At 40.9% G+C, this 23,330-nt stretch overlaps 1 protein-coding gene and 2 non-coding genes across 3 annotated transcripts in view; 2 read left to right on the plus strand and 1 right to left on the minus strand.

Annotated features, from left to right (window-relative positions):
- The window catches only part of LOC109038890 (uncharacterized), a 75,099-nt gene that overhangs the window by 31,910 nt on the left and 19,859 nt on the right, over positions 1-23,330 (plus strand). The window lies entirely within an intron of this gene.
- Positions 6,810-7,007, minus strand: LOC140226119 (small nucleolar RNA U3). Its single transcript, XR_011900908.1, has one exon. It is a non-coding gene; the product is annotated as a small nucleolar RNA U3 (small nucleolar RNA).
- LOC140226120 (small nucleolar RNA U3) lies at positions 10,519-10,715 on the plus strand. Its single transcript, XR_011900909.1, has one exon. It is a non-coding gene; the product is annotated as a small nucleolar RNA U3 (small nucleolar RNA).

A 23,330-nucleotide genomic window follows, 5' to 3' on the forward strand; every position in this document is an offset into this window, starting at 1 on the left:
ACATGAAAAAAATGTTTAAAAAAAAAAAAATAAGTAAATACAGCTCTTCCTTTCTGTTTGGAAAGACAATAGTTATAGTTGTCTTTAGGTATTGACGAGATGTAATCCTCGCTTGTGAAGATCCTTCTTCTACGGAAAACAGTTATTGCGTAGATATCATTTAATAAGCTTTCAAAATGTGGCGCGAATCGCACGATAATTCGTTGATCTTAAGTGCGTAACGGCTGGATGCAACTATTCGAGCTTAACGGTTGTCCGTGTTACATGCAAAAAAAATGAAGGCGTTTCGTGTTCGCCTGCCCGTCGACCGTGGAGCGACGGACGCTAAAACTGATGGGTCTCAACTTGCAAGAGCCCAACAACGGGCCGTCGATCTCTCGCCGTTTCAATGCCGTTGGCGTCACAGCTTACCGAACTCCAAAAATCACCACAAAATCGGGGGATTTGATTTGTCGCACGCTAGAAATGAGTCAGCTTGGCTTATTTCTAGCATGCGACAATAGCGAGAGTGTAAAGGATTAGCAATATCGAAGCGACTTTTTTTTTGATGCACCTTTTTAAGAGAAACCCAACAAAAATATCTTTATAGAATTTTCTGTGAAAATGTTTGAACAATGCGTGATGAAAATTTCAAGAAAAACTGTTGGTTCGTTTTCTTTTAAAAAGATAAAAATTGATCGGTAATTTACAACGTCGTAATCGGAGGTAAGCTCTTTTTGACTCTAACCATCTGCGTATTTAAATCAACTGTGCCCGCAGCTTCTTGTCAGTCGCCAACCTTAGGTTTGCCGCAGAGAGGGAGATGTAATAAAACCTAACCCAAATAATCTCGCGAACTGTTATGATTCTCTCTCATGTAAGATTTTTTGCCATTTTTTTTGTCTTTCTCTTTCGGCAGCTTCCGATTTAAATTTCATGAATTCACGAGGCGTGCGATCCCGCGGATGTTAAGCGGAAGGAGATGTCTGCGAAGAATATTCGGCGGATGTGCGCCGTTAAGTTGTTACATCACATGCGGATCGCGACTCCTCGCCCGGAGCCATGGGAACGCACACGATCATGGACCTGTTCGATTAATCGATTTAACCTCGATCACTATACCGGTCAACGGCTACGTCGCTCGATGCATCGCCGTTAATTTGTAAAGCGCGGGAAAACGGTCCAATTGTTATGGGTGGAACCATCGAATCTATCGAATATCGAATGATGTGGTCACCAGATCAGTCCATTCGCGGATTTTTTCATCGAGTGCTCGAATTTTTTTATCCGTTGCGTGGGTAACGTAACGAGTTTCGTGGATAGCAACGTTGCAATATCCTTTCCGCATAGCTTGTGATCTTTAAAGATGCGAGAATGTCGCCCATATAGGTGGTATGTCCGTCTATCTGCGAACTAAAAGACGGGTAAGGCGGCGCGACGCGGCGGAGAGAGGGTATACAATTCTGGGGCAAATTACATAAACCAGGACGCATTTCTTCATTGAGATAACAACAGCACCCCTCAAAAAAATTGCACCAATGGGGATTTAATAATGAGCAGACATTTCTATGAGATTATCTCAGTGGAGAGGAAGATACTTGTATTTTTCTGTGAAAATATGACGGTTCCAGAGGGGAAGGACCTCGGTAAGAATGTGCGGTTCCCAAGGCAAAAGACCGTGGCAAGATTGAATTTACGAGTACTATCAAAATCTTGAAAACTAGATTGAATTTGCACGAAGGTAATAAGTTTGCAGTAATTTTGGGTTACTAAAAACCTGCAAAATGTTTGGTTGTTTAAATTCGAGCCAAGAATGCGATTGCATGCAATTTAAGCGCACCCGAGTGAACTAAATCTTTCCTAATTTTGAATTTTCAAATGAAGAAAAGCATTGCTTTCTTGGAAATGTTTGCTCTAAAAACCAAGGTCCTTTCCCCATGAAACGTCCTCAGTATAGTCACTTGAGCTCAGTTCTTCATCTCTGCTGAGAGGCTTGAAATGTGTAAGGGAAAGGCTTGATCAGTTTCGAATTACTATAAGTATTCAAAACTTTGTCTGAAAATGTGCCCATTTAAAAAAAAAAAAAAAAAAAAAAAAAAAAAAAAAAAAAAAAGTGTGCCCAGCAGCAGCTCGGGAACCTTCCAAATTCGAGAAGGGCGCAAAATTTTTTGGAACCAGACTCGTCTTTTACTTTTAGATGTAACCGAAATAAACAGGCAGTCGGGTGATGCTCCCCCCACCTTTGGAGGGGAGGGGGGCAAGGTGGGGCGCTATTAATTAGCGATAAACCGGTGTTCGCGATGCCTTGGTGAATCTTCACTTTCTCCCGCCAGCCGCCACGCGGCGCTGCAGAACCCCCCCCCCCCCCCCCCCCCCTGCGTGTTCGTCTAATGTAATACAAACTCATTTGACCCCATGATCAGCCGCGTGCTCTGGAATTATGCCTCTTGAATACTCTTGATCTTGTCGCGTGCCCGCATCGAGTGGAGTGCGTGTTGCATTCGTTGCGCCTTCTAATTCTCGTCCATCAAATATTAGAACGGCAATGGGCCTGTTGCACCAATTTTTTTTATTGCTTTAATCGAAAGACCTAAGGCTCCTGATGTCACAGGAATTTTCCCGGAGTTTTTTGATCACCGGAAACCCCCAAAAAATCAACTTAAAAACGCCTCAGAATTTGGATTTTCAAACGGTCGTTTCGGGTCCGCCATACTTGTGACGTGAAATGATATGACAGACCTGGTTTCTTCATCACTTACAATGTATTTTCCCGTAAGGAAATGGCAGCCGCTTTTCAAATGCAAATATCGAGTCAATCGCTAATTTTTTGATCAAAATTGAAAGCAGAAATGGATTCCTCGTACGTTTAAATGGTTAAAACCTTCATTAGATAAATAAGAACCGACGGGATAAACCCTATTTTTAAGGAAGACTGTAGTCAATGGGCGATTGTTTACATCTGCTTAGTGATAACAGACATGGACATTAGCTCAATATTTGGTCATTTTCATGAGTTTTTACTTGTTTGTCACTATATGAAGTAAGTTTATTTTGTAAATCAATTGTCTAGTGTCTTAGGATCATGTTAAAAGCTGTAAAGGTATACTTTGTTACTATTAATTCAGAACACACTCCGGCAGTCCAACGCTCAAACCTGGATGTAGCGAGTCAGTTGTTATATCTTACTATTTCACCCTTTAATGCTTCACTGAAGACACCAAATGATAGTATCAATCATTGATGATAAAAAAAGTAAAAACTTACCTTTGACAATACTGATGAGATGAGGAGACCGGTATGTTTTAGCTGGAGGCAAGGAAAGTAGACGTAGGATCCTTCTTCGATTACCAGACTTTATCGATAAATTTTTCTGTATAGTGTTACATTTAAAACACACAGGATTTTAAAATAACATAAGTTTATAAAAACGTGGGAACGTTCTGAATGATATTGAGATGTTTGTTGAAGAGTTAAGAATGATTTACACGCATTGAGAGAACATCCAGGGTTTGAGCGTTGGACTGCCGGAGTGTGTTCTGAATAAATAAGTAACAAAGTATACCTTTACAGCTTTTAACATGATCCTAAGACACTAGACAATTGATTTACAAAATAAACTTACCTTCAAATAGTGACAAACAAGTAAAAACTCATGAAAATGACCAAATATTGAGCTAATGTCCATGTCTGTTATCACTAAGCAGATGTAAACAATCGCCCATTGACTACAGTCTTCCTTAAAAGTAGGGTTTATCCGTCGGTTCTTATTTATCTAATGAAGGTTTTAACCATTTAAACGTACGAGGAATCCATTTCTGCTTTCATAATTTTGATAAAAAAATTAGCGATTGACTCGATATTTGCATTTGAAAAGCGGCTGCCATTTCCTTACGGGAAAATACATTGTAAGTGATGAAGAAACCAGGTCTGTCATATCATTTCACGTCACAAGTAGTCACAAGCATAGAATCCACCAATCACAAGAATGGCGGTTGAAAAGCGACCGTTTTGAATGGGTCGGTTCCAAAAACAGCTTTTTTTTGAGTTTGAGAGGTCATTTCAAGGTTTTTTAATAGCGCCATCGTTCTTTTCGTGAAATTTGCCATAAGAATCAGGCATCAATTTGCAAATCCCCGCACCTTGCAACAGGCCCATTGTTTTTTTTTTCCGTTACGAAATTGAATTGAGGAGATTCAAGGAAGAAGAAAATAAGAGGTCAGAAATTAAAAAAAACAAATCTGCTGAGAACAAATGTTTCCCAAGCATTGTTCGCGCTCCTTCAGTCCACGACACGAAAAATGGCCAAGGGGCGGAGTCAGGTGATCGATGAACAAGGGAGGTACAGCACTCGCCTGCATAGTAATATTAATTGCACTTGCGACGTTTTTAAAATGAGCCCAAAATATTAATGTTATGTTAACGGCAATTAACAACTTCATTTTAATCATTTTAACGAAACAAAAAACTAAAATATTAATCGGAGGATTACAATTTAGGTAATCATGGTTGTGTAATTATGTGTAATTTTGGCTACTGCTGAATCCGATATTGAGCTTAGTTTTTCTCCATCGTGCTCAGATTTTTCGGCAAATTAGACTTTTCTCTGGAGAAGCTCGACTTCTCGGGATTTTCCTGGGGAAAATTGAGCTAATCTAGAAAAGGAAGGTCATCTCCGGACTCTGAGCTAAAAATTTATTCGTCATCATGACTCATTTCAGGCAAATCCCAAAAAAAAAAAAAAAAAAAAAAAAAAAAAAAAAAAAACATTGTTTTTGATCTGTGAATTGTTCAATTATTTAGGAACCAGGTATATTTTCGTGCTCATTTTTTTTTTTATTTATTTTTTTTTTTTTTAGTAATTTTGTCTTCGATATGAAACTTATCAAATTTGAGACATCTGCAAATTCTCATTGCAAAATGCCGTCCTGTTATATCCCAACATAATGCGCTCTCCCACGAGGGTCAACACTCATCGGTGCGGATCATCATCCTCCCCCTCTTGCGTTGATTTCAGCACCTCTCACTCGAGGATCAATTTGGTGCGCAAGATGCATACAAAATGACGTCCGTTTTTTCATCAACCGACGACGACGGGTGCAAAAAATTAAACTTCATGAAGCAACCGTAGACCGACATTATTGTTCCATCTCAAAGATCCGTCGATACGACCTGTGGGAGTCATGCAATAGGAAACCGTCGCTGCACGCACGGCTTGGCTGACTTTTCCCCCCTTTTAAATATTTCGTCCGAAGAATCAAAGCGCCTCTTTGGCAACGCGAAACAATGCCGCACCTCGACCTACAATCGCGCGCCGCTCAGGCTCACCCAGAAGAAGATTTCGGAATTTCTCTTCTTTCGCAAAATCTCTCATTAAAATTATTTCGGTCGCCAAAAAATTCTCGCGCTTTTCGCTTCGGATGAATATGCACTGCTTGAGAAATACACTTGGAAAAAATCTTTGAGCTAAATCAAATTGCGATTTTGCAAGTTGGTACTACTGTTTTTTATTTAACTCCATTTTGGCCTGGTTACTCGATCAAATTCCCGTCAAATTCCGATCTAATGGTGACTGGTGCGCACCATCTACCATCAAATTTCTGCGGCCTACAAAAATTTGATGGTAGATGATGGAGCTGTGGGGCTCATCCTTCATCTGATTTCCACACAACCGTGCTTATTTCATGCTTATTTCAATCAACACGCTGTTTTGATTAATTTTACTCATCAATCTAGATAACTCTCGACCGCCATCTTGGTCATAATTTTGATCGGAATTTGACCGTGTAATCAGGCCATTATAAATATCGCTTTTAGGTGAAACAAGCAGGCATGTAATTGGAGGAAATGCGGTGTTGGGATATGATTGTTTAATTGACCGAAGAAAATTATTCCAACGAGAATATTGATTGTTTTTAGGACACATTTTTAGTCCTAGAAAATAAAGCCGTCACGATGCCCACTACCCTTGCAATAGCGTAGCCAGAAATTTTTCTCGAGGGGGAGTCGACGGTCCAAAATTTCTCATGGGGGGGGGGGGGGGTCCTTAGGTTAAAATTTTACCAAATCCCATAAAACTAAGTTCTTTGGAGACACATTTTCGAGCATAAAGGTCTAGATCTCTTTCTGTGTCTTAAAGCCAACTCGCCGTTTTGTTCACTTTGTAATTTGATGTTTTTTTCTTTATGTTACAGGTAAGCCAAATCTCTTGTTCAGCGTCTATTAATTTATTGTCAAACCGTAAGTGATTTTATTGTCGTCCTAAAAATTACACGTAGTCTTCAAGGTTTATCTGAGCAGTTGTAGAGATAAACAGCTAAGTCTGTGGCTGAGCTACGCTTATCAATGAAGCAATGATTACGAGAGTAAAAAGCTCTAATGATCAATATCGAAAAATATATCTATAAAATTATCCCGTAAGTCAGATGTATGATACAAGATGAGGTTTGAAAATATTCACGTAAGGACACTGACTTGCAGTAATATTATTATCCCATCCATCTATGCAACTAAAATTGCCTGGCGCAGTTTACACAAAGTGAATTTCGGTTTGGAGGTAGATACACTCTTCGCAAGGCAGATAAAGAATGATTGTCGCATCTTGTACCCTCTTGGCATCACACGGTATCGGGTATGTGGACCGGCCTCTGATCGCACGGCAAAACCGAACCATCCTCACGTCACAAATATTCAAGATGGCAGCCAAAATCGAATGCGACTACCATTCTATATCCACTCAGTATCTACTTAGCAATCTCTGGATCTTACTAGTAGACGCTGCAACGATCAGGAAGGAAGGGGTATATGGGGGAAGAGCACATATTGATAATTAAACCACTCAGAGAACCCTCTCTCCTAACCCCCGAGGGAGTTGCGATCATCGATGACGTAGCTAATCGTACGGGACCAGCTCCGTCCGCCTCACGCTCCGAAGAGAGGGATAACCTCATCATCGTGGGTTGGGACTCTCCAAGATTGGAAAGTAGGAAGAACTATGCTACTACAGAAATGATCCTGTAAAGTATAGTCTTAATTTCAGATCGGGATACTTCGCGGTAGCCATCTAAAGCGGATCGTCAACTGCCCGGGCGAGCTTGACACTGTGACTCACCAGCGCTCTCTGGCGGATAAACCGGGCAAAATAATCTTCTCGCCCTCTCCGCACAATGGACCAGACATTAAAATTTACGGAACAATCCTTCGAACATTTAAAAATTGACGTTTTGGAGGTTGTTGGTTAGGGTGGGCTGATAAAAAATATTCTCGGGAATAGTTTGCGGTTAGAGAGGATATTTATATATATATGAGTCGCTTTTATAGCGCTTTGGCGCTGTCGCGACTAGCCTAATCGCCTACAAAGCTCGGTCTTGACGCCTAATCGCACAAAGCTCGGTCTTCAGGGTCATCAGGAGTGACAATCTCTTATCTCATTTAACACCCCTGTCGCCAACCTCTCACTGGGCGTCCCCTACGTCTCCTCCAGGAGGAACCCAATCAAGCATCTTTTTTGGCAGCCTCTCTTCCGTCATCCTATTGACATGACCATACCAAACAAGTTGTTTGGTCATGACGTCGAACACGATGTCATTTTCGACTTCCATTATCTGACGCACTCTATCATTACGGACCCGATCTCTCCTAGAAATTCCTGCTGACCTTCTCCAGAAATCCATCTCCGTTGCTCTTAGCATATCCTGTGTCCGTTTCTTCAGCTGCCAAACTTCACATCCGTATGTTAATATACTTTTGACTACAGCGTTGTATATCCTCCTCTTGTTATCTTTGGAAATCCGCTGATCCCAGAGGATTCCATTTAACATCGCTATAGCCTTCCTTGCTAAGGTGTTCCTTTCCCTGATAGCTTGATCCGTCCTTCCATCCTGGGTCAACCGCACTCCCAAGTACTTAAAGTGCTCGCAGCCTTTGATCTGCTGCCCATCCTCCACTCAATGCTTTGCTGATCACCGCCAAAACATCTTCTCAGATCTTTAGCTTTGTCTGACTTCCAGACCCCACTTCCGATACTCTTCTACTAGCTTGCGCATCATGTATTCCGCGTCATCTTGATCTTGAGCAACCACCACCTGGTCATCAGCAAAGCACAGAGTAAACAGAGTTTCGAGATCACCCAAGGGACACCCATACCAGAGCATTTCTTTTTCCATTCTTTTAGCACGCACTCGAGATAAATTTTAAATAATGTTGGCGACAAACAACATCCCTGTTTTAAACCCTTAGTCACATAAAATCCCGCTGACAACCCCCCCATGGCACTTAACTTTGGTAAAACTCCCTTTATAAAATCGCTTAACAGCGTCAATCAACCCCCGTTAAAATTCGATTTTTCCAAGGCCTCCCAAAGTTTCACCAACGGCACGCTGTCATACGCCTTCTGGAGATCCACAAAAATTAAATGCAGTTCCTGAGCTACGGCCATTTTCTTCTCAATGACCTGGACAATAACAAGAGGTGATCTATCGTAGACCTGCCAGCTCTAAAACCAGCTGCTCCTCTGCTTCGTGATCCTGCCATTCGTCCTCGATCTTCGCTTTCAGTATCTTCCCGTACACTTTGCTTATTGTCCCGGTCACTGAGAGCCCCGGTAGTTGTTACAGTCGTCCTTCCTTCCCTTCTTTTTGTAGATGGCCTTGATCCAAGACTCCTTCCACTCCCTTGGTACCTCGTCACCCCTGATGCATTGTTGCATCAGTTTTCTGAGGCACTCAAAGAGCTTGGCAGTCCCGTACTTGACCAAACTCGACAGGAATCCACCAGGACGGTGCTTTGTCATTAATTAGCTCTTTAACCGCTTTAATTATGTCACAAGTGTGGATCTCCAAGTTGTTCATTCTTCCGTTGTCCGTGCTGTTGTCTCGAAACTCTGGGCGCCTTTCCGTCAAAAGATCTTTAAAATGATCCTCCAGTTTTTTAAGTGATATCGGAGAAACGATGTCGCGCTTCATGTCTCTACGTAAACCTTTAATTAACTTCCAGCTCTCAGCACTTTTCCTCCCCCCTAGGTAGGTGTTAATTCTAGAACAGTTGCTTTCCCAAGCTTCATTCTTCTTCCGTGTTATGAGGCTCCTAACTTTAGACTGAGCTTTCCTGTAAGCAACTTTATCTTCAGTCTTTTTAGAGACAGAAATATAAGGTGTTTTTGCCTCTTAAGATTTATCTCGTCTTCAATTTCTTCATCCCACCAGTAAGGATGCTGGTATTTATTACTGGTTTTGTGAACACCTAGGGCTTCTTTCGCTGCAGAGTGGATACAATCTTTGATGAACTGATATTGCTCTTCCGTGGTACCCGAGAGTCCATCCCCAGCTTCTCATCTAAGCGTTTCCGATACAGAGCCTTGACACTAGGGTGCTCCAACTTTCGATGTTATACCATACTTCATGATTTTGCGTTCCCTGACTCTGCTGTTGCTCAGGCATTGGCTCTTTATCTTTAATCCTTTAACGGGAAACGCTATATCTGCTCGGAGGAAATGATGATCACTGCCGCAAGAGAGTCCCCTGCACACTCTAACTTGCTGCAATTTCAACTTAGTAGTGTGCTTTACAATTACATAATCGATGATGGATTTCAATCCTCGCGTTGGCTGGACCCAGGTATACTTATGGATGTCTTTGTGTTGAAAAAAAACCATTCAAAAATTTTCATCTCAGTTTGAGAACAAATTGAGATGAGCCGATCACCGTTATCATTAACAGCATCCTCCCCCAAACGGTCCAACAACTTTACAGTTTACTCGTCGTCCCGTTCTGCTGTTCAAATCACCCATAAGAATGGCTTCCCTGCCAGCACCAACGTTCAGTATTTCATCATTCAGATCTTCGAAGAATTGGTCCTTACATGCGACAGTGGCATCATCATTTACACCGTATACTCCGAGCAGCGTGATCTTATGTCCGTACAGGTTAAGGTTCATTTTGATAATGCGCTGGTTGACGGCCTCCCAAGTGCCCACGAACTTACGTAGGTTTCTCCGCAAAAGTATTGCTACTCCTTGCTGAGCACGCTGATCTTTGGCTACGCCGCTGAAGAATAGATCATAGTCACCGTAATTCTCTAGTAGTTCTCTCCGTAGTTCTCTCCGTAGAGAGGATATTTATACAGGGTAAAAATGATGAGCATTCATCCAAATCACGTCACAAGTTTTTAATATTCTGATGCTCCGAATGGAGCATGAAATGAATACTCTCCATTCGGAGCATCAGAATATTAAAAACTTGTGACGTGATTTGGATGAATGCTCATCATTTTTACCCTGTATAAATATCCTCTCTAACCGCAAACTATTCCCGAGAATATTTTTTATCAGCCCACCCTAACCAACAACCTCCAAAACGTCAATTTTTAAATGTTCGAAGGATTGTTCCGTAAATTTTAATGTCTGGTCCATTGTGCGGAGAGGGCGAGAAGATTATTTTGCCCGGTTTATCCGCCAGAGAGCGCTGGTGAGTCACAGTGTCAAGCTCGCCGGGCAGTTGACGATCCGCTTTAGATGGCTACCGCGAAGTATCCGATCTGAAAATTAAGACTATACTTTACAGGATCATTTCTGTAGTAGCATAGTTCTTCCTACTTTCCAATCTTGGAGAGTCCCAACCCACGATGATGAGGTTATCCCTCTCTTCGGAGCGTGAGGCGGACGGAGCTGGTCCCGTACGATTAGCTACGTCATCGATGATCGCAACTCCTCGGGGGTTAGGAGAGAGGGTTCTCTGAGTGGTTTAATTATCAATATATCGACGGTGAAACTACCAAACCACGTATCTCGTTTGCGGTGTCTAAATTCCGCTCTCATTTTATTTCTCTGGAGGAGAACAATTCAATATCATTCCTTGAAGTTTTTACAGAATTTTCTTCGCACTGAGAAGAAAAATCACGGAAGTTTTCAAGAATTGACGTTGAGTACTTTCCCATTTAAAAATTAAAGTATGACAGGAAGTCTGCGACGTCGCAAACCGAGATACGTGGTTTGGTAGTTTCACCGTCGATATGCTCTTCCCCCATATACCCCTTCCTTCCTGATCGTTGCAGCGTCTACTAGTAAGATCCAGAGATTGCTAAGTAGATACTGAGTGGATATAGAATGGTAGTCGCATTTCGAATTTGGCTGCCATCTTGAATATTTGTGACGTGAGGATGGTTCGGCTTTTGCCGTGCGATCAAAGGCCGGTCCACATACCCGATCCCGATACCGTGTGATGCCAAGAGGGTACAAGATGCGACCATCATTCTTTATCTGCCTTATTGAAAAGGATGTACGTCAGTTGACTTTAAAATAAAACTGTGGAGTGTGGACGGATGATGTTAAATGGATAAATCTATGATCTTCTTCAGTCGTATATGAAAGTGGGTGTGTACTGATTCTGTCCTAATGTACTTTCTTAATCGCGAAAATCGGATCTGAGGTCAAATTTTGTCGCAATTATAGAGAAACGCTCCGAAAAATGCTTTGCCTCCCTTTTTTATTCGGATCGGACCATTAGCTACCGGCTGAATGATTTTTTATAAATTGTTTTTTAAAGTTTTAGCTCAGAAATTGCGAATTGTAAGCTGATTAGTGTACCACTGATAAATATTATAGTTGTTGTAATTTTGAATGAAAAGTCCTATGAAGGGAAAATAGAGACACGCCCCCCCCCCCGTCCTTGATTCAAGCAGTTATTGAACAGAGTGAAGCTCTGAAATAGAACGGTGTGTGGTCGTAGTAGGGTAGTGTACCGCGTACCACTCTGCAAGTCAGGAATCGAACCAATCACGTACCAATCGGCCGCCCGAAGAATGACTATTGTCCCGACTCAACTGCGCAGAGAAATCGCCGCCTCGTCACACGCGAGATTCCGCGCGAAATTAGATGGCAGCTTCGTTGTTTTGACGTGTGCCACCGTCAACAGATGAGCATCGGTGACTGTTGGAATTCGTACGTCCATCGTGTCTGGTAGAGCCTCGACCTAGATATGGCGCTTCTCGAACGACGCAGACCCCCGGAAGTACGGTTCGCTGTCCGCATCGGCATATTTTGTGGACCCCAGTCCAGTCGAAGAAGAAGCTTTTTGGGAGGAGGATGTGGATACGATCGACATGATGCAATCGAAATACAAAAGCGTGAACCTATCGAAGAATGACTGAAAACTGGTGAACCGGTGTCGATTCGATCGACATGAATCGATCGGAAAACAATATCGTGAACCGATCGACAGCGACTTAATTTATTTATGGGTTTGTCGATCGATTCACGGGGTTGTCGATAGATTTATGGCTGTTGATCGGTCCAAGTTTTTGTTTTTCGAGCGATTCATGTCGATCGAATCGACACCGGGTTTTTTTTTATTAAAGTTTTAATCGGAGAGACCCTGAAAAAGTCAGAGAAACCCCCCCCCCCCCCCCCTTCGACAGGTATCGTAGATATCCATGATTTTTGACTTATTAGACAGTTGCAAGTGGTTCAATTCAGTTATTGCCATTAAGATCTTCTAGGTTCCTGGCAGTCTGGAAAACTTGAAAAGTCACGGCATTCACAACGACCTAGAAAAGTCGGGGTAATTCAAGGCATTTACAAGAAGAGGCGTGTACGAAATTTTGCGATCAGCGTTTAGGAGAAGTCAGCGTAATTGGAAGGAAAACAATCTAAGCGGAAAGGTTGTTCAGGGAAGGATCTGGGTAAGTCAAGGATTCAACAACTTTGGAGTCAGGGAATCGGAAAATGAAGAAATTATAGAAACTGTCGCGATCGTTGGAGGATGTTGGTCTCCAAAAAAACATCTGCCTAAACAGCGTCGATCGGACCATTTCCCTTTGACGTGTACTTGTTGTTGGTGAGTGTGATGATGATGCGATGATGGTGTGACCTAACAATAATGTTGTGGATCCCTCGGGTGTTTTTTTCGCTAGTTTGCAGTTTGATGTTAGATACGGCGGCTGAACGTCAGTACGTGGAATGCGACGTGAGAAAGATGTCTTTTTTATTTCGGAAGTTGGAACGTCGGACTTCCTACGTCCCTCCAAGTTTGGCCGCGGCCGGTGTCGGCCGTCGCGTCGGCGGCGCTGCCTGTTCCGGCCGTCGCGGCGCGACCCACAGTGGAGTCGGACGTACAATTTTCGACTAAAACAGCAATTTTTGATGTTTGTTTCGTCATGTTATGAATTTTTAGGGATGATTCTTTCAGAACATTTTATGAGGAAACCGATGGAGTCACTTTCAGTCTGCTATGCTTTGTATTAACAAAGATTTAAGTTTTTAAAGTTTCCACCGAATATCCGACCTTCTCCGCTGGCTCGCTCCCACTGTGCGGCACGACGAGTCGTCGACCGACCCCTGCTGCTCTTGGACCGGGTGCGGAACGGAGCGGAGGAGTTCGCCGAGTTGTGCTAGCTTAACGTCCGTAACGTCCCGACGCTCTGTGGACGTTTGTCGGTGGCTCGTCAGACGTGCGCTGCAAAAATTGCTTGTGAACATGGATTAAAATTAGAATAAACATCTTTGAATGAGAAAATTCCTTTTCGTCAAGTAGGTAAGGAACCTTCTTTAAAAAAAAAAAAAAGCACGGTCGAGTGGAAAATGTGTGTAATTTAAATTAGGTGTTACATATATTATATATTTTTTTTTTTTAAAAAAAAAAAGAAAAAAGAAAATGTATTTTTGTCATTTACGAAAAATTAAATTTTCTAAAAATGCAAAAAATTCGTTTGAATTAAGAAAAAACCCTCTTTGAATTAAACAGCTCTCTTCCCCTAAAAAAAATTTCTTGATCTAAAAAAAAGTTTGCCTTTCCCTGAAATTTTTTTCTTTAAATCCAAGAGGATTTTGTATCAATCCAAGAAAATATACTGTGCACCGTGAATTGAAAACCGAAAATTAGCATGATTAGGCATTATCGCCTCATAGGAACTTCAGGAAAAAAATTTCTCCCAAGTCAAAACGCCTTCTTTTCCATGCATATGCAACACGCACATCCATCGAGTCCATTAGTTACATCCATGCTGAACTATAAAATGTGTTTCGTGTTCTTCGCATCGACGCTAACTGAGATCATTATGTTTCTTCTCATTTTAAGACCTAACAGCGCTACTGGTTTCTTTTATAGTTTGCCATTTTCCTCAATACCTTACACCGCAAAAGCAAATAGTGTAATTATTTAAGAAAAATCAAAGTATAAAAGAGGTAAAAATCCGTCAATGTTGAAAAATCACTCTTGCTCGATTCCAAAGTCAGCGGTGCTTTTCTCCTACCCGCTCGTTAAAGTCTCTCGCGTATAATACTGTACACCTCCTCAAGTGGCCTTGCATAGCGCAGTTTTGGAGTTGCATCGCAGTATAAAGGAAAGCATCTGGAGTGTAAAACTTATTCTTTTCTTGAACCCCCCCCCCCTCCCCCTACCAATAACTAATATGTCTTTCCATGTGCTGCGATTTGATTATAAGCGTAAGGTTCCCTGTTTTTTCACCTTGAATGTGTTAATGAGTACATCATGAGGAATACCTTTGTATCAAAATGATCTACTTTGGTATTCATCGTCAAATTGTAGTATTTGTATTGGGAATGGGCTATTTTGGTGGTGAACCTAGGAGAAAACCTAACTTTTGACGCCGAATTAAACCCTCATCATTCTTAAAACTCCAGTACCGAAAAAGGTCCTCACTGGCACCTGTCGTCTATGCTACAGACATTTTTTGGAGATCCCAATCTTTCACGGATTATCAGGCTAAAAAAGGTCCTCGCGGGCAACTCGTTGATCGAGTTCAGATTTTCAGTCTCTCACCTCTGCCGTTCTGAGGAAAAACGCCGTACGAATATTCGAGAGTTGCCAAATTTCCTCCAATAAAATGTTCATTTTTGAGGAGAGTTGTGAATATTTCCACTTAAAACTTTCAGATAATTTAGATCTGGCACTGAATAAAATTCTACGAAAATTTGAAGGGGAAATGTTCATAGGTTTCCTTGACAATCCGTGTTTTATCGAAGGAAATTTGGCAACGTCTGAAGGCTCATACGGCGTTTTTCCTTAGCACGGCAGATTTTAGGGGCCGTGTGCGCCGGAACCGCGGCAGCCTTCGCTCTTCACACTTGAATCTGGAGTCTCGCGGGTTAACTCCTTCCCGAACCCACGACCACAACCGCGCGACCACTTTCTCTCTCACTTACTATACTTGCACCCACCCAGCATTCCCCCCCCCCCCCCCCGCTCAACTTCGGGTCCCCGGACGATTCGCGGCTGATCCCCCCATGACCCCCCCCCCCCCCCCACGCCCCTTGGGGGTACCCCGTGCCCAGTGGTCAATACCCGTCGCTCTTCGACAGTCAAAACACGCTACGACGCGCGCACCCACGTGTATAATCGCTTGGGACCCGTCCGTGTAATTAGTCAAATTCTCGGTTTATATTCCTCCTTTCTTCTTAATGGGTGTGGAAGGAAAAATGTAGGCGCGTACAACACGAATTAAAATCTTTTAAAAGTTAACAAAAATTGTTTATAATAAAATCAAAACATAATTTTTGATTTCGGAAGATGGTGTTGCCTGCCGCGTTGCATGAAACTTAAAAGTCCGAGCCTTTTGTGCCCCTCCAATTTGGGGATTCCAATTTTCAATTTGTTACATTTTACAAGCGTCATTACAACCGCAACGCGTCGCCTTTCGTTAATATTCCATTTAATATCAATTAATTTTTGGTATAACTGTATAGTCGTGTGAAAATAGACTTGTGTTGTGCTTTCGGTTCAACTGGCTCAAGAGTTTGAGTGTTAACGGAGTGTTTTGAGTAAGTAATGTGCTTGGCTGTCACTGGATAACTCGCGCTAAAAAGGAAGATCGGACCATCCCAAAAAATGCTTGTGAGTAATTTATCTCTGTCATTTTCTAAGTAGACGTGCGTACTGTAGAAAGGAAAATATACTTCCAGTTAAAGTAAGAAGAAAATGGAGGGTAAAATATTATTGATTTTGGTGAAAATATTCAATATACGTGTGTCCAAAAATTCACATTCAATCATATTTGTTTGTACGGGGATACTGTCATGTGATCATCATCGGCTTGAAAGCTTAATCAGGATGGATCTTTTCCGAAAAGTGTCATGTATCGTGTCAAGTACTAAATGGATCATCTGTAATAGGATCGAAGCAACACTTAACGAACTCTCTTTAAAGTCGGAATTTCGGGTAAAATTTTCTCAAAAATTCCGGGCTGATCCAAGGCTTTGTCGCGAGTTAAACCTCAAAGTAGATATACTAAGCTTCATTGAAAAAATTATTAGAAGACATACTTTTAAACTAATACAAAATGCTCTGATTTTCCTGCAAAAAATTTACCTTGGGGTTGAGTTTTTTAATGTAAAGAAATATAACTTAGACATCGATTACAATGATTTTTTTTTGTTCCCAGTAATCACACTTACTCTTATTTATTTGAAACGAATTTTTGAATTGGTTTCATTTTTTCCCTTTAAATTATAAACAAAATTAAAGTCAGCAAGAAATCTGAATCTGTAGCATTCCATAAGAGACGATTCCTAATTTTATTTTTCACAAATTCGCGTAAATACTTTTTGGATACTTGTACACGTTCCCCCCTGCTATTTCCTTCTCTAAAATATTTTCAAATATTTTAAAGTGTTCCCCCTTAATAAATATTTGTTGATTTTGAATGTTTGACAAACACTACTTTAATCTCTGACTTTAAGATTTTGCAAAATAATCGTGCCGACAGATTTTTTAAACGTTAGGTTGTCTTTTTTGAACGGTCAAAGAAAACTCAGGGAAGTCAGGGTATTTTGTCCAACGCGGAACCCATAGAAATCTATTTCCTACAGGCAGAAAATTATATTTTTCTACATTTCACGAGTCTGGGCTTAAAATATTCCGCGAAAAAAAATTCTTTTAAAAACCTTTCAGCTCTCCGCGCAAATAAAAATCAATTTCTACGTCCAAAATCCCTGAGAAGTCAGGGACTCAAAAAATCCAATAAAGTCACCGAGAATGTTTCTTTCATCAACATTTTTTATAAAACACGGAAAATGATTTTGCTGATTTAACAGTTTTGTAGTTAAAAAAAGCACCCGACATGTTTCAATGTAGATTTTACAATTAAAAAAGTGCTATTTTAACCAACCCCGTGGTTGAATTAGCTTTGCACTAATTGTAAAATGTACATTAGAAATATGTCGGACAGGTTTTTCAACAATTTAATTGTTGAATCAGTAATCTATTTTTTCCCGTAAGCATATGCGATATTTTCATAATATTTTGTTCTGACCAGATATTGAGGGCTTTTACTCGCGGCAGCGCATATTTTAAAATTGTCCCCGAAACGCGAGAGGCGCGTCGTCGCGGATAATCAGAGCTTACGCGAGAGCGCACTCAACCGCGGAGAGTGACCGCGAATTAAATTAATGATTCCCCAGCCTTTCCCCACAATCCCGGCCGGCACCGCGTCGCTCTTGAGTCTCAACTTGTTGTTTTAATTTGCTCAATTATTCACCGTGAATCGCTCAATTATGTCTCGCGCCGTGAATGCCCAGTCGTCCGCTCGCGTTTTTCGCCGATAAAATCTCACCTGGCGACATATTACACTTGCCTCCTTTCCCCTCGCAATTAATTTTAATCGGCGTGCTATTGGGTAGTTTTGTTGGTTTCATTAGGTGTCATCGTTGAGTAGCAGAACGATACGGATGCACGATTTTTAAGCTTTTCGATTAATTTTTATCGGTGTCCCGCCCAATTTTGACAATAGATTTTGTCGATCAATCGAAATTCACCGATCGATTAATTTATTATTAATTGGAAGAATAAATCATTGTTAGCTTAAGTGGAACGGAATTTTTCAAAATTTTGTTTGAACGCTTCATTCATTTATTTATTTATTTATTTATTTTTTTTTTTTTTTTATTTATTATTTATTTTTTATTTTTTATTTTTTTGATGGGGTCGAATAATTTTGATTGCCGTTACTAGTGACTGAAGTCGAAGTGTTTGATCACTAATTTGTATTCTGAAGGTACCGATCAATCAATAATCGGAACATCCCTACAGGATGCAGACCGGGTCGCCAGGGAAGAATCGTTGACTCTCATGTACGCTCCCAAAATCAAAATAGAAATCGTGAACACCCTGAAAGTTGTTTCAATACTTTTAATGGATGCAATAAGGGTTGCGAAGCTGAGGAAAACCTGCGAAAGGCGGGAAAAGTCAAGGAAAAATCGGAAAATTTATATCGCGGTCAGAATTCATTATACCCATCCCGAATGTTGCTTATGGTATTGTACTTCGTGGCCAGTGGCGATTCTTGAAAGTTGGCAACACTTTATTTCCTCTATTATCTTAAGACTAATGGAACCACTCTTAAACTTCTCTGTTTCGTATTAACGAAAATATAAACTTTTAAAGTTTCCACGCCGTATCCGACCTCTTCCGTTGTGTCGCTCCACTGTGCGCCGTACCTTACCGAGCTTGTAAGTTTTGCCTTCGCCTTTAGGTTCAGAGGCTGCCTGGAAATACCTTACGTCATCGACTGTTCTATTTTTAGTTCGCCCAAAGAAAGGGAGCAAGTCTTGATTATTTTTACGAATTTTTCATTTCCTAAAATTGTTTGCTATATGTAGATCCGAATCAGTGCTCCCATTCCATGCCCGGCAAAAGTTCCGGGATTCGGAATTTTTTTGTTCCAATTTCTCCCACTCAATGACCGTCAAAAATTCCGGGATTCTGTTTATATTTTTACCAAGTTCCGGATACTGCAAAAGATCCAGAACATCTCAGGAATTTCAAAAGTTCCGGGACAAAGTCAGGAAAATTTCAAAAGTTCCGGAATTCGGCACTAGTTCCGGGAAATAGAAGCACTGATCCGAATGATCCTTCTAAAAACGCCCAGCCCTGGTTCTTCCCCATCATGGCAACCCTGTTGCTCCCCGTCTTAACAAGCTCCGAAGAGCAGGATCATGCACACAGCGTGAGGATTCGGGATTGTGCGACCGCACGGTGTAAGCTAGTTAATAGACACGCCCAACAAGTGGTAAGCACTAAGCAGTCGTTAAAGTTTGATTATGCTCGATGATGTGTTAAAGAGGCGAAACAAAGTGAGGCCGAGGGCATAACAGACGAATGCGGCTAATGAATGAAAGTTCGGGCTCACCGACTCATCGAGCACATTCCCACAAGAGCGAGTAACCACTTACTTGCGAGTGCCATTCTAACTCATCATGCCTCATCATCCCATGTTCTTACGTTCTCAATGAGGTCTTGTTGCCAAACCTCAGTCGCGCCCAGCTTATTAGGGGTCGTCCATTATTAAATGCAGGGGGATCGACTGGGGAGGGGGTCAAGAAGTGCCGTAAGGGGGACAATCAGGTGCCAAGTACTGTCTTACTCAAGGCAAAACTTCCTTTCGGAAAAGATGAGGATCACGTAATCCTTTTGGAAAATTTTCCAAATTTGGCAATCACGATTGTGCTCAAAACTTTTATGATTTTTGAACGACTTGCCAGAGACAAATTAGCGCTTTTTCTCTTCGCGAATTCAACATTCTTTCTTGTTAAAATACCTAACTATACCAAAGTTATAATGGCCAAAGTTATTTTACTTCATGGTAGAAAAATCTTTACTGAAATCTTACACTGAATCTTTCTCATACATCGCCCTTGTCCCGCACACCAAAGAAGAAAGAAAATTTTTATAAACAAAAATTAGTCTTTTGCCTAACCTTTCGTTTTCAATGGTCAGATTGACGTGCGTCAACTTCTGTTTTTCAGAAGCGGGAAATTTGAATTGAATGTTTCAGTTATACACTCTTTTATACATACAGTTATGTACATTCTTAAGTCGTTCAATTTTTTCAGCGTAAAAATTTGACAAGGATACAGTCATTGTGACAATTAAATTCTTATTCTAGCCAGTAGTCAATTTTAGAGTCCTACGCATGAACGAAGCTAGATTCAATTTTTTTGGGGCGAAGCGAAGGACTATAAATCCTTCACGAAGATTACTTGTAATGAGCGACTAATTGTAAGTCCTGACCAGTAGCGAAGCGTGAATGATCGATTATCAATATTTCCCCATCTGAAGCTATGGTGAAGACTCGATTATGACGGTGTACGTAGCGAATACCATGTTTATCGATCCTTCTTCATAGGTTTCAACGACAGATCAATCGATGTATAGTGAAGCACGCCACGCCACTGATCCGGACTTAGTACAACAGTAACGCAACAGGTCGCATCAGGCCTGCTAGAAAAAGAAGTTGGAAGTTGTATACTTTCATAAGTTTTAATGTTTAAGGACTTCTAAAATATTTTCCCTCTTTTTCGAATTAATTTGATAGGAGAAAATGTACACGTTTGAAACTGCCCCTAACCCGTTTTTTCCAAAATGCGACTCAGCGCGTTTTTCTTGAACTTGGCCCATGCAATCACAACTTTTGTAAGGGAGGAATGGAGCCCAGCTATGCATGGGCTTACGGCAGTTCTATCTGCAAGTGAGCCTTCAAAAACGACGGCCATAAACGCGGCTTAAACGCGCTTTTTGCGAAAGCGAGAAGTGAAGTCTCTTTCCGGAAGACACGTTGCGTCGCTGAAAAAGGCGCCCGGAGAGAACGCGGCGCTTTCATCCGACAATCGGTCATTTGCCGGTTTTTTCGCACATCGCGACCGATTTTAATCGCGTCGCCTTTCTCGGGCAAGAACCGTCTGTTTAAAACCTCCGAATTTGTTCATTTCCTCACCGCTAATGCTCCGCAGTTAAGATTCGCCGATCTTGATGGGTGCGAAAATGAATGGCGCAGCCTGAAAAATGGGCACGTGGATTTTAAGCCGAAAATGAGTTTATGTAATTCGGTAAATACGGTTGACATGAGATATTCACCGGTTACGTATTCTCATAGATTACGGAGGAAAATAGAAGCAGAACGTTAAAGAAGCGCCTCAAAATATTAAAGTTTTCCTGCCACGAATTAAAACCCTTTGTCATTGTCTTTTCTTCAAAACACGTGGAATATGAGTATCTCACGTTAGTGAGCTCCTACCTACTCCTAGAGTACCTGTATAGCGAGAGTATAGACGGATGTGAATTGTGAAACTCCGAAAATCCATCAGGCTTTCACCGATGCCTCTGCGAATAAAAATAGGGCCCAGAAATGCAGCCAACCTATATGAATTTCAATTATCCAGATCGATTTACTCGTACAATTATTGTACGAAACATCGTTTATAAAGCACGTATTTAACTTAGTTTTTGCATAAATTTACTCATTTTGTGGAAGAACGCTCATTTATGTACATTCTTAGCCATCTTGGTTAGAATTGGAATCTACAGACTGGCAGTGAAATTTTGTGCGTTAGAAGTTGGTTAGAAGGGTGGCTGCACTTTTGGGCCCTAAGCCCTCCATGAAGCGATCTGTCCATACTCTCGCTATATAGGTACTCTACCTACTCCTAGAGAAAGTGTGAGTATTGCTAGTTAAAATTAGTCAAATAACGAAAACACAAAGTCAATACATTTGTATAATTTGTGTTTTATCAAATTAGTGTCAAGTGTACATGTTAATATATTGCTCAGGAGTTGATTTCCGAATGAAAAGGGAACATGTAACGTGGTGCTTTGAATTCATATCTATTGTCGGTAGCGAACTTCATTTTGTTTCTTTGAAGCGTCTCTCTGCAATTTGATCGCTGGTTTGTGGGTTGCACCGCTGCAAATCCACGAGGAGGTCTGGCTTGCCGTAAAAAAGCTCAACCTGCAGACAGGTGAAATCTGATTTTTTTCAAAAGATTTTTAAGTTGAGTTCAGAGCTTTTAAGGACCAAACTCGCGGCATTCAGGCCCCGGACGTGAATGAAAGTTGTGTAACGATAGTGAAGGTTACTTTTTTGCGAACTCAAGGAAGAGTAAAATTGATGCAGGGAGCTTACATTTAGTCCAAGTCTAAGACCGGGTTCCGTAGTACAGATTTTTTTTAATTTTCATTTTTATGTTAAATCAAAATCAAGAGACGGTCAAACAGCGAAACTTTATCATTTTTAGGCAGTACGGGTCCAACTTTAATTTGCCTTTTAATTTAAAGTAGCAAGAATCTCTAGAATTTTTTTTGAAAAATATATATTTGTCAAAAATATGTCATTATGCGGAGCTATTTGAGCTGCGAAGTAGAATTCAAGCCCCAAGTTTGCTCCTCACGGATTATCCATACAAATACGCTAATACGAGTGTTGTAGGTTATTAAAATCAATGTAAGGTCCATGTGAAGTAACGGATCATGAACGGAATAACGTGTCATTCAACAGAATGAACTCTGCAGACTCATTAGATACACTTCTTAGTTTCTTAGGGAAACGGGGGGGGGGGGGGCGCTAAACTTATGAATTTTTAATGAAATAGCTTTGATCTCCCTCCCCATCGCGATTAAGACGTCAGATGAGAAGAAAGTTGTCATGGACCAAGTGTGACTTCCAAAGTGATCTTTGGTGGGAGTATATTTTACTAATTTTCGTCGATATTTTCCGTCAAATTTATCTTTGAAAGCGAAAAAAATTAATATTTTGTGTTTCATTCTGTTACAGGTGAGTCTTCACATCTCTTCTCTCTTTCCGTTTCACAGAAATGTGATGTAACTTGAGCCCCAGGCTTTCCGTAAGTCATGCAAGTTTATCAAAATGTAATACGTAAATATCAAAGTTCTATCTCAGTAAATATTATCACTCGTGTGTAGTATCGAAGCATAGGTATTTTACATGTACCACAGTAATGTCGGTTTACGCCTTACGAATGTACCAAATGGAATTTTTTTACGCAGAGACCACCGAGGCACGATTTCCATCGTCGCGGGGCACGCGTGGAAATTAGATTGCGATTGTTCCGGGTCAAGATAATTTTTTTTCGGGAAGAGAAAATCTTTGCAATATTAACAAAGATAGTTCCAAATGTTATTCTTAAAAAAATTCAGAGGTGGAGCTGCCCGATGAGTCGGACTACATTTAGCTATAAGGAATACTACAATTTCAGGCCCATCCGTATAAACAATCATGTGCATAAGGATACTAATGGTATAAACGTTGTTCTAAATTGAACCAGAATTTTTAGCTCCTTATTGCAAAACGTAATCTAATTTTATGATAACACTATTATGTAACATTCGTTGCAAACTTACCCCAAAATTTTTTAAAGTATACTTTTTCTAGCTACTCACCAAACTGATTCGGATTGAATTTAATTGGCGAGTTGCTAGAAAAAGTTATTTTTCAAAAAATGGAGCTCAATTTTACACCATGGGCCACTAAGTAAGGTATAAATTAAAGCACAAAAACGCAATAATTCATTTCTTCACAATTTCACGAGGAAAATGAAGAACAAAAAGGGAAGT

Source organism: Bemisia tabaci, chromosome 1 (genome assembly GCF_918797505.1).
Source record: "Bemisia tabaci chromosome 1, PGI_BMITA_v3".
In the NCBI taxonomy this organism is placed as follows: domain Eukaryota; kingdom Metazoa; phylum Arthropoda; class Insecta; order Hemiptera; family Aleyrodidae; genus Bemisia; species Bemisia tabaci.